Genomic DNA, 13,263 nt, shown 5'->3' on the forward strand with positions numbered 1-13,263 from the left:
ATAATAAATGCAGACTTTAGGAATAATTAGGGGAGTTGAAATGTTATTTAAATTTAACCTGAAACTTACAAAGCAATCACAGAATAATATTAAAAGTTTCAGAGGCAGATAATAACCACATGGCTCTCTGACTGAGGGTGATTTCCAGAACTGGGAGCTGAAAAGCCAGATAATCAGTTGCTTTTCAGCAATGTCCGCTACTGACAGTCCTCATTCCCTTTTACATTAGTGGTGTTAAACCGTTTACAGGAAAGGCAGGCATCCATCATTCATGAGGGATCAGAGCCATTACACAGAATAATGTTGAGAAAGACTGTTACAAAGACCATGCAGTTTTAAAGAGGGCAGAAGCTGAACACTTTACCTGGAGAATATGAAAAGCCAAGATTTGCCAGCTAGTATATGTTCACTTTCAAAAACTTTCCGGGCTTTCATTACTTGAGGCTATTTTAAATGTTCGATATGTGAGCAGAAGTACAAGGAAGCAGAAACTTCTATTTCATGCAGAGAAGCTGGTGTTCTCAGGGACGAGTGCCCTTATTTAGAAATAGTGAGGCGAACTGCTTCCTTTGTGACACTGTGTTAGCCTTCCTGCCATTTCAGTTTAACATCTCACTAGGCCTGACTGCCTTGAAGCTAAAGCACTGGGAAGAAGCCATAACTTGTTTATAGTGGGAAGATGTGAATGTATATGAGTAAGCCATTTTGCACACTCCAGATAACTCAAACCTTTCTCCTGACAAGGGATTTCTGCTTTACTTTATCATTGCTCCTCTGCCTAACATTCCTGCCTAATAAAATTGATTTTGGTTTAGATCTCACAAACCTGGAAAGATTTCTAAGAGTGGGAATCATGAATCATTATGGTTTTCTAACAAATGGCCTTGTAAAACCTTGAGGGCAGACCCAGAAAGATTTTGGTTCGTGGTCTATGGCAGCAGAAAGGATGCTTCGGTTTCTTACATTGTCTCTGTTTTACTGGTGTGAATTAATGATACGTTTGAGGTGAAATCTAATTTTTAAAAATTATACTTTAAGTTCTAGGGTACATGTGTACAACATGCAGGTTTGTTACATATGTATACATGTGCCATGTTGGTGTGCTGCACCCATTAACTCGTCATTTACATTAGGTATATCTCTTAATACTATCCCTCTCCCATCTGCCCACGCCACAACAGGCCCTGGTGTGTGATGTTCCCCACCCTGTGTCCAAGTGTTCTCATTGTTCAGTTCCCATCTATGAGAACATGCAGTGTTTGGTTTTCTGTCCTCATGATAGTTTGCTCAGAATGATGGTTTCCAGCTACGTCCATGTCCCTACAAAGACATAAACTTATCCTTCTTTATGGCTGCATAGTATTCCATGGTGTATATGTGCCACATTTTCTTAATCTAGTCTATCATTGATGGACATTTGGGTTAGTTCCAAGTCTTTGCTATTATGAATAGTGCCACAGTAAACATACATGTGCATGTGTCTTTAGAGTAGCATGATTTATAATCCTTTGGGTATATACCCAGTAATGGGATCGCTGAATCAAATGGTATTTCTAGTTCTAGGTCCTTGAGGAATTGCCACCCTGTCTTCCACAATGGTTGAACTAGTTTACAATCCTACCAACAGTGTAAAAGTGTTCCTATTTCTCCACATCCTCTCCAGCGCCTGTTGTTTCCTGACTTTTTAATGATCGCCATTCTTACTGGTGTGAGATGCTATCTCATTGTGGTTTTGATTTGTGCATCTAATTAAACTAAAGAGCTTCTACACAGCAAAAGAAACTACTATCATAGTGAACAGGCAACCTACAGAATGGAAGGAAATTTTTGCAATCTACCCATCTGACAACAGGCTGATATCCAGAATCTACAAAAAGCTTAAACAAATTTATAAGAAAAAATCAAACAACCCAATCAAAAAGTGGGAAAAGAATATGAACGGACACTTTTCAAAAGGAGACATGTATGCAGCGAACAGACGCATGAAAAAATGCTCATCATCACTGGTCATCGGAGAAATCTAAATTTTATATCAATGTAAATATTATTTATTTTATGTCACAGTAGATAGTGTGGTCTCTTGCTTGCCTTGGTGTTAGCAAACCCGTGTTGCCAACTAAAAACAATTAATCTCTGGCTTTTTGTTTCTTCAATATGAATTAAGGATAATAATTTCTGAATCTTATGTTTACGTGAGGATCTGATGAGACCTAGACAAGACCTACTTTTAGAAATATGATTAAATGAAACCCTGGAAATCTGCATGTGCCGGATAAAACAACCTATTCCTAGCCTCTGAGTCATCTTGTCAAGAAGGAAAACAGGGCTTTGGAAATCTGTGTCATCCTACTAAGACCCTACTCTCTCTGACCACTTCCCAATACTTGTAAGTCTTCCATCATTATCTGTATCAAGATTATCCAAATTAATGTCTTTATGTCTTTTTTTCTCCCATTTCTATCAGTCATAAAAACTTGAGCATCTAAGATTTATCTTCAGTCCTACATTCTAGTCAGTGGGACCACATCCATCCCCTTTTCTATTATTTCTGCATCCCTTATTACAATTCATACTTTATTTTTCTCTAAAACAAATATTGCCAAATAATTTGATTTTTTTTTTTTTTTTTTTTTTTTTTTTTTTTTTTTTTTTTTTTTTTGAGGCAGAGTCTGACTCTGTGCATAGGCTGGAGAGCAGTGGTGTGATCTCAGCTCACTGCAACCTCCAGCTCACTGCAACCTCCCCCTCCCAGGTTCAAGCGATTCTTCTGCCTCAGCCTCCCAAGTAGCTGGGACTACAGGTGTGAGCCACCACTCTCAGATAATTTTTGTATTTGGAGTAGAGACAGGGTTTCACCATGTTGGCCAGATTGGTCTTGAACTCTTGACCTCAAGTGATCCACCTGCCTCGACCTCGCAAAGTGCTGGGAATAAAGGCATGAGCCCCATGCCCAGCCATAATTTGATTTTTATTTGTTTTTTGTTTTCCCCACTAAAATGTTATCTACACAAGAAGAGAAAGTTTTGGCTGTCTTTTCCACTACAGCTTCTCAACCATATAGAACATTGCCTGGCATAAAGTAGATAATTAATATATTTAAAATATGTGTATAAATCAGATTAATAAAACTGTAAATATTACTTATATATATAGATATTTGTGAGCACTCAACATAAATAATTATAAAAATATATTAAAATATAATACATAATATGTAAAATAAATATGCCAAGATAAACTAATATTTTTTTCTTTCTTTTTTTTTTTTAGCTTTTATTTTACATTTGGGGGTACTTGTGATGGTTTTTTGCACAGGTAAACTTGTGTCAAAGGGGTTTGTTGTACAAATTATTTCATCAAACAAGTATTAACCTAGTATCCAATAGTTATCTTTTCTGCTTCTCTTCCTCCTCCCACCCTCAACTCTCAAGTAGATGCAGTATCTGTTTTTTACTTTTTTGTGTTCGTGAGTTCTCATCATTTAGCTCTATTATAAGTGAGAACACGTGGTATTTGTTTTTCTGTTTCTGCATTAATTTTCTGAGGCTAATAGCCTCCAGCTCCATTCATGTTCCAACAAAAGACATAATTTTATTTGTTATGACTGCATAGTATACCACAGTGTATATATACCACATTTTCTTTATCCAATCTGTCACTGATGAGCATTTATGTTGATTCCATGATGAGCATTTATGTTGATTCTTTGCTATTGTGAACAGTGCTGCAGTGAACATTCATGTTCATGTGTCTTTATGGTAGAATGATTTATATTCCTCTGGGTATATACCCAGTAATGAGATTGTTAGGTTGAATGGTAGATCTGCTTTTAGCTCTCAGGAATTATCACACTGTCTTCCATAATGGTTGAACTAATTTAGTCTCCCACCAACAGTGTATAAGTGTTCCCTTTACTCAGCAACCTCACCAGCATCTATTATTTTTTGACTTTTTAACAATAGCCATTCTGACTGGTGTGAGATAGTATCTCATTGTGGCTTTGATTTGCATTTCTCTCACTAGAGAGAATCAGCGATGTTGAGTTTTTTTTCATATGCTTATTGGCCACATGAATGTATTCTTTTGAAAAGTGTCTCTTCGTGTTCTTTGCCCACTTTTTAATGGGGCTGTTTTTCTCTTGTAAATTTATTTAAGTTTTCTCATAGATACTGGACAGTAGACCTTTGTCAGATAATATTATACAGTTTATAAATATTTTCTCCTATTCTGTAGATTTTATGTTTGTTGATAGTTTCTTCTGCTGTTCAGAAGCTCTTAAGCATAATTAGATCCCACTTGTCAATTTTTGCTTTTGTTGTGATTGCCTTTTGTTTTTTTGGTCATGAAATCTTTGCCTTTTCCTATGTCCAGGATGGTATTGCCTAGGTTGTCTTCCATTGTTTTTATAGTTTCAGGTTTTACATTTAAGTCTTTAATTCATCTGGAGGTAATTTTTGTATATGCTGTAAAGAAAGGGTCCAGTTTCATTATTCTGCATATAGCTAGACAATTATTCCAGCAGCATTTATTGAACAGGGAGTCTTTTCCCCAATGCTTGTTTTTGCCAGCTTTGTCAAAGATCAGATGCTTGTAGGTGTTTGACTTTATTTCTGGGGTCTCTATTCTGTTTAATTGGTCTATATGCCTGTTCTTGCACCAGTACCATGCTGTTTTGGTTACTGGAGCCTTGTAGTATTGTTTGAAGTCAGATAATGTGATGCCTCTGGCTTTGTTCTTTTTGCTTAGGATTTACTTGGCTATTCAGACTCTTTTTTCGTTCCTTATGAATTTTTAAATAGTTTTAAAAATAATTTTAAAACTAATATTTTTCAGTGAAGAATTGATCTATGCTATTGAATAATCATAATTTCTGAATGTTGCGAAGCTTGTTTTCCAGGTCCTATGATGTATAAAATAAGTTCCTATATTCAATTATTTCAAATAACTCCTTAATAAATGAGGCTTGCACACAGATAACTAAAATACAAAGTATGAAATGTAATCAACAGTGCTACACATAAAATTGCTTGACTCATAAGAGGAGACTATTAAGATAAATATGATTCGGTGGTCAAAAACACTCTAGAAATAGGCAGCAAACATTCTTTCTCTTAGTGCGTTATGAATGAATAATATTTTAATTTTACATTCTAAGTCTTACTGTCTTAGGTTGTATCAAACTAATAGAGTCTGGAAAATTATGCTCCTCGATGACTTAGTGCCTCTCAAATTTTAAGTTACATTTAGTCAACTGAAGATCCTGTTAAAATGCAGATTTTGCTTCAGTATATCTGCCGTGGGATCTGAAACTCTGGATTTCTAATGAATTCTCAGGTGATGCTGGTAAAGCCGCCACACCATGAATTGAACTTTGAGCAGAAAAGACAGAGACAACATTAAGCAATGATCATTATAGCAATGGACTTTACAAAACAGGCTATTGAAAAAGTTGATCAAACTTCATTTTGCGATTTAAAAATTGACCCTTAAGAACATCCTTGAGTGAATTTTCCCTAGCATTGCAATCACGCAGCAGTTTCATTGTGCTGCTCAGAACTCTCTGTGACATAGGATGAGAACAAAGTAAGACTATAAATTTTGCCTGCCATGGTGCTTCTTTATATATTCTTTATCTTGAAATAATATTTACTAGATACCCACAGGGTTCCCTTGCAGCACCAGGTATTATACAAAAGAGAATTTAATGGAACTACTTATCTCCCCTCGAAGCTCTGGCCAACTAGTTCCCACCCAAGATATGCAGGTGTAAAACCTAATAATATTTTATGACCCTGAGGTCATTTTCAACAACATTGAGAGTTTATTAAAGATTCAGAAAGATTTTCAAAGATGAGTTCTTTGGGAAACCTCATTTTCAACCTGTTCTTTTACCAAATCCCATCTAGTGAAGTCATTAAAGATTAAAGCATTCAAAATTTGAAAGAGAAGGTAAAATTGCTCTTCTCAATGTTAGAATAAATAAATGCAAATGTGAATAAAGAATGGTATTTTGTATATCATTTATAATAGATATTATGCACCCTGATCAGAAACAGTCAATGTAGCTATAGCTTAGGACATTAACTGCCCTTTCCACAAATCTACATTTTTGACAGGAGTCTGAAGTATGTATTTGGTCATACTATAATATAAAATATGGGATAAAATTGAAAACAAATAAAATTTGACTTCTTATGGGGACAACTTACTCCATCAGGAGTCTCAGAAAGAAACCTCAGAAATTTTCCTGTACATGTATCTCTAGACAAGGTTATAGATAAGCTAGAAAAGCCCTAGTAAGTTTTCATGAGAAAAATCACTCTAGGGTGATGACATAATCTCTGCTAAACAGTGCAGGTCCAAAAGAGTGGGAATAGTAAAGAATATGGGCAATAGTAAGCAGTTTGCTTTTAGCTGGAGCAACCAGCACATGAATGGAGAAGCGGAAGCAGGAGATGCTGAACAGCAAGTTTAGAGGTAGTTAGAGACTTGCAAGTCTCATCTGTTCAGAAGTTGAGATTTATCTTTTAACCAAAGAAGAATCACTAAGAATGTCTTTATAAAGACTGTCTTCTAGAAAACTAATATAGGTAGTAGTGTAGAGGAGGAGCTAACCAGAGAACATCTGGAAACCAGCTATCATTTGGAAGTTTATTGACCAAGGAAAGAAAGATGCTGCATTAGCAGTGAGAATACAGAGGAAGCAAAGAGCATGTGTGTGTGTGTGTGTGTGTGTGTGCACGCACATGTGTGCCTCTGTATGGGTTGGTGGGGAGATATATTTATATGACTCATTGGTTAACTGGATCTGCCTGACACTTTGTGACGTTTCAATGAATAATACAAACTTTGTAAATGGTGATATGTTCCAAATATAACATAATGATGAAGATTATTAATGTGCATGTGAGTCATAAATGCTAATTACATGATGTAATTTTTAGTGCATCTTGTCAGAACGGTATCTTTTCATGAGAGTTTTGGAAGGGATTTGTTGGGAATCTAACTTTCCCTTACACATTTTTATGTGGAATTCTCTAAGATATGTCAGCAAAATCTGCAGACTATATAAAAGAAAAAGCAATATTAGAATATGTTACCGGAGTGGCTTAAACTTTGGATGCATCATCCTATTTCTGCTTTCAATATTATATGAATGAAATTAATATTAGTGTGAGATTTATGTACAATTTACATTCTTTTTCATAGCTATAGATTATAGAAGTATCTGTTGCAATATGTTGTCTCAAATATGTAAGCTTCTAATCAGAAAAAAATCTGGATAAAAGAATAAGAATCTTCCAACACAACTAAATCCAATAATGAAAAGTAATGTAACACTTTTACCTCCATCGTGCTGGTTTAATAGTGACATGCTTATATAGAAAAGCAATCATATTAATGTATGGATATTGCCACTCCTGTGGAATGTTTAAATCACACAGGGTGAGTAGGGATTTAGCAAGGTCTTGGAGGAGAGAATAATGTATGCCAAGAATATGCTCTGATACCTTCCAAAGCTTCAATAAGGTTGCAAAACTGATGAAGGCAATAGGCTGTTAGTTTGCACGTACCCTCATGACCCATATCCAGTAAATAGTTTGTTGCTGCTCATTCTTGTTTTTCTCTTCTTTTTCAATTTGCTCGAAATGTGGAGCAGATTCCTAAGCTATTTTTGTTTTCTATATTAAATCTGGGGAAGATTTTGGCCAGAATATTGTCTCATTGTATCATTTACGTGTGTTACTAGTTTTTAAACTTCTCATGTTGTTTATTGTTAAAAGGCTTTTGAGTAGGTAATATCTCTGCTAAATTACAATCACAATAATTATATTATTTCTCTTAAATAACAACTGATAAGTTCTCTTTTAAAAAGTGTTAAGGATAATCACAGTTAAGTCTAAGATGATGAATATTAGAAATTTTCATAGAAATTTTAAAAAGAAAAGAGAGTGAACGAGAAGGATGAGAGAGAGAGAGAGAGAGAGAAGGAGGAAGGGAGAGAGACTGTTGAAAAAGAGATTAATAGATAAAAAAAAATTCCCCAAAGTGGCTTCTTACTGTAGAGTGTGGTTTAAACTTTTTTTGCATAAATGTGTCTGTGTGAATCTGGCTGTGAGATTTTTAGCTCATTGCTACTTTACGAATGCAAAGCAACTTGGATTTATCTCATTTTCTAATACAACAGGGATACCACCATTTCATTTTCCAGTCCCATATGCAAAATAACAGCTCTTCTTGTATGCCTCAGTAAATGTTGAATTTAAGTTAGGTCATGAAGGTAAGTAGAGAGGAAAAAAAATGCTAACTTTAAAAAGTTAGGAAAAAAAATGCTGAACTTTAAAATTACTTGAAGAAAATCACAAGCTTCTCTAAAATTAAAGATAGGCGCAGCCCCAAAATTGTGCTGTGCACAATTAACCATGCAAGCTGAATATACAATTATATTAAAGTAGTTATTTTTCTAACTCTGATTTTTGTTATTATTCTAGTATTTGAATTCTAAGTGATCTGGTAAGGGAAGACATAGTGAATTCTGTGGCCCTATATTAGATGGTTTTGAATATTGAGTTCATGTTAACCTGTCTGAATCTAATGAAGTGAATTGTTGTAGTTCAATTTTGTCTACCTAGCAAAGAGGAGTGGAATTGCAGTGTCCCTAAACTCTACAGTTTTAATAGTGCAACCACTTAGCTATTAACTTTGCCATCCTAAACAATAGAAGCAGGAATCTTAAGGTATTGATAGCAGTGATTGACCTAAGATGTTCATCATCTTGGACTTAACTGTGATTTTCCTTAACACTTTTTAAAAGAGATCTTACCAGTTGTTATTTGAGAGAAATAATATAATTATTGTGATTGTAATTTAGCAGAGATATTACCTACTCAAATGCCTTTTAACAATAAACAACGTGAGAAGTTTAAAAACTAATAACACATCTAAATGATACAATAGCATCCTATTTCCTGAATTTTGATTGTGTGTGTGTGTGCGCGTGCGCGTGCACGTGCATGTTTTGCCTTGTTCTCTCTCTCTAATCCCTGCTTTTGCTCTCTCTCTTGAAAAGATCTATGTAAGAATAGTGTTGGAGCCGGGCGCGGTGGCTCAAGCCTGTAATCCCAGCACTTTGGGAGGCCGAGACGGGCGGATCACGAGGTCAGGAGATCGAGACCATTCTGGCTAACACAGTGAAACCCCGTCTCTACTAAAAATACAAAAACTTAGCCGGGCGAGGTGGCAGGCGCCTGTAGTCCCAGCTACTCGGGACGCTGAGGCAGGAGAATGGCGTGAACCCGGGAGGCGGAGTTTGCAGTGAGCTGAGATCCGGCCACTGCACTCCAGCCTGGGTGACAGAGCGAGACTCCGTCTCAAAAAAAAAAAAAAAAAAAAAGAATAGTGTTGGCATAATCCACTTGAAAACTACTTACATAACACTATGTGACAGGCGCTCTTCTAAGTGTTTCTGAAAATATTAATTTATTTCATCTAGCATAATCCTTACAATGTCTTTTTTAAGTAGGAATTATTGTAACTGCCATTTTGCAGATGACAAAACTGAGGATATAAGAAATTAAATCAAACTGTTCAGGTAGCAGGATATTAGGGTTCCAATTCAGATATTTCAGCTTTCTAGAAAGACAATTGCTATTTTCGTTATGCTGTGTCACTTTTTAAATAAACTGATCAGTATAAACAGGGTCATGAGTTATGTTGTAGATAGTTACCTGGGGAAATTATTATAAGTTACTGTTTAAAGATACAATCGAAAACTCTACTTGTTTATTAACCATGATTCGTTGATTTATTCCATGGATCTGGAGTCTTGTCCAAAAAAATCCAACCCAAACTTGTAACCATTATCAATTACTGATTAATTTTAATTACAGTAATAGCTGAATTTTTATTAAGCTTTTACTATCAGCTTTATATGGCTCTGTATTTTATCTGAATTTCCCCCATTAATATTTACAGCAATCCAATGAGATTTCAACACTAGAAATCAGAAAGCGAAGTTCAGAGAAGTTATGTAACTCTCTAAATCCTGTGTTACTAAGCAGCTCAGCTGTGACTTGAATGGGTCTGGAGGTCAAACTATTAACTTCAGTACTCCTCATGTGTCATAATACTCAGAAATAAGAGTGTGTAAGAGTTCATTACTGACTTCAACTTTTATTCTGCATACCCAATATGAGATAATTGAGCGTTGTTTCATTTGTTCCAAACTGGGATTGTAATGAAGTTGAATCTTTGTTTTTTTCTGGTCATCTATATCCCACGTGTAGTCACAGTCAAAGAAAAGATTTTTAAAATGAAGATGACAACCTAATGCCTAGAAACCAAATCTACCTACTTTTATCTTTCATAGCCGAAGTCTTCATTTTCTTTTTTCTCTTGGATCTGTGCCCCCAGGACATGACCTGACTTTTATGGACATAACATAAAACAATTTGTCAATTTGTTAACTAACCTCTTGTCTGCACAACTACATATTCCTGAGGCATTCTTCAAACCCTGTCTCTATCTCTACTACTTAGTCATTGCGTCTACCAGACCTTTTCCATTCCTTTAGACCTGTTCATCAGCACCCTTTGTGATGCCATCACAAGAGGACAGTCACCTTGGTTAATATTCAAAAGATTTCTGAAAGCTACCATTTATTTTCACTCTTTTAATTATAGGTTTCAGGAAACTTGGTGAACAAAATATGGTTTTCTCTACTTTTACCTCTTTTTGAATATGAAATATAAGAAAGCTTCCAAGGATACTGGCACATAGCAGGCATTTGACAAAGATTTCCACAGGATTGGGAGTAACTATAGAACACACGTTGGATATGGTGTCCTTGTCTCTACACTAACGCCATGTTTGGACATGGAGGAATCTCAGTCAATATGAATATTTTAAATCAATTAAATGATTTTTAAATTCTTGAGTTTATTTTCTATGTTATTATCAATTATTTATTTATCTGTGCATTTTGTTCTTCATATGAACCTAAATTGCAGAGTGTTCACATCATCAAGTGGCTTTCACATCATTAGCAAAGATCTGTGCTGATGGATTTTTGTGGTGGTTGTTGTTTTGTTTTGTTTTTGTTTTTCTTTGGTCCAATGACAACCAACTAATAAGTAGAAATATTTTTCTAAATTAACAAAACATATTGTGCCATTGAGAGTTTTACCTACATTTAGAGGAAATACGTTACTGCTAAACTGAAATATTTGTACAAAAGCAAAATGTTATATTACTTTGCATTTTTTTCTAATGAAATTAGTTAATCTCTGAAGAGTATTTTGAAGATAAAGACCTGGTGACAGAGTTGAAAAGAACTTGAAGATACCTTCCAAATGAAAAAAAAAAAAAAAGTTAGGAGTTCAGGACAAGGAATAAAAAAAACCTGTGTTCTAGTTCTTTCAGTAATCAGTGGTTTTTTTAATTCAAGTCATTTTACTTTTATCCACCTAAATCAATCTCTCTCTCTCTCCTCCCCACTCTCCCTCTCTTTAACAGGGAGAAGTCAGTTATATAAAATATCCTAAAAATGTATTCAGTTATATCAGTAGTACCCATTGAGATACTTAAGAATTAGATTTTATATATATGTGTGTGTATATATGTGTTATATGTATATATGTAAAATTGTGTTACTTATTTCAATCCCTGTGAAAATTCAGTCCATGTTATCTGTTCACACAAAGGATGAACTTAGTCACTGTGTGAACTTGTGGTATTTGCCTAGAGATTCTGGTCTATCAACAGACTTAAGCTGGAGGTTTGAACAAATGACGTGATTTCACAGAATCTCACAGTTCCCTTACCTACAAATTGGGGAGATTAATATTTACCTACCTGTGAAGTCTTATATGGATTAGTTAACAGAGGAAGAGCATAGAATTTGGAGCTCTGCAGTTTTTATTCTTTCTTCTTGATTTCTTGTCATAGAATTCTTTATTTCCATTTTTAAAATGCTTAATTTCTTGTTTGCCAAGGCTGCTTATTGCAGAAATTTTATTTATTGCTTTGATAATTCAGCTTAGATAGTGAATAGCCAGCATCCTCAGGTTCCTACTGTTTTATTGCTTTATGAAAGGATGTTTATTAACTGCTTTAATAATCACTCTGAATACCTTTTTCAGTTGATTTCTTTTGTTGGTGTAAATAACACCCCAAATAGATTATTTTAAAAATTGAATTTGCCTTTAGCATCGGTCTGAACACATGTGAAATGCTGTGAAAAGCTAGTAGTTACCATGAAATGAACAAATAGAGCTATCATGTATGTGCTTTGGTGATATTCTCTTGTTGACTAACAAACACCCAAGATTTAATATCACCACAGTAAAGAGATAAAAACAGTCAAGTGTTCTAGAGCAAATGTCTGTGGTCACACAGAACCTCATTCCAAATTAGGTATATCCCTTTTTATCTGCACAGCCTTGGGTAAAGATCTTTGCTTTTCTAGGCAAGATCCCTTGTGAATAGTGTGTAGATACTAATAATATTCTACATACAGATGTAGTAAGCATTAAATTTAATATTACAGGTAAAGAATCAAGAATAATGCTTAATGCATAGGTGATGCTCAATAATTTTTGGCAGCTAGTATTCTTATTGTACTTGAATTCTTGCAAAAAACATTTTAAGGTAAGAAAGAATTTGCAGCTGAAAATAGTGCTACTGTATTTTATGGTATCAAGCAACATAATAGAAAAGTTCAACTTCGTAAATTATCTGGGTCTTGTGTGCAGTGGTTTTAGCATCTAATCTGATAGTGAAAGACAGCACCTGCAGCAGAATGCATGACATTAACCAATCTAGACATTCTTCTGAGGATGTTGGTTTCAGTGATACAGAATATAGTTTTTTTTTGCTTAAAATAACTTAAATTTCTGTTTTTAAATTTAATTTGTTTTTACTTTTTTGAAATACTGGGTCTCACCGTGTTGCCCAGGGTAGAGTGTGATAGGTGCCCAGAGATAGAATTATGCACACTACAGCCTGAAACTCCTCAGTTCCAAGGCTCAAGCAGCTGCTCCACTGTGGTTTCCCAAACAGCTGAGTCTGCAGGCATGCAACATCACAACAAGATTCAGAACACAATTTTCTGTGTATTAGCTCCCTAGCATGTTGTTTTTATCCATGAATATATTCTGGCTTGCCAGAAATTAAGCACAGAAAATAAGTAGCAGTATAAACCATAACTTGCCAAGTCTTCTTCATTTTCTAGAGCCAGAAATAATAGGTTTTGTAAAGTTAAAT

This window comes from Macaca mulatta, chromosome 13 (genome assembly GCF_049350105.2).
Source record: "Macaca mulatta isolate MMU2019108-1 chromosome 13, T2T-MMU8v2.0, whole genome shotgun sequence".
NCBI classification, from domain to species: Eukaryota; Metazoa; Chordata; class Mammalia; order Primates; family Cercopithecidae; genus Macaca; species Macaca mulatta.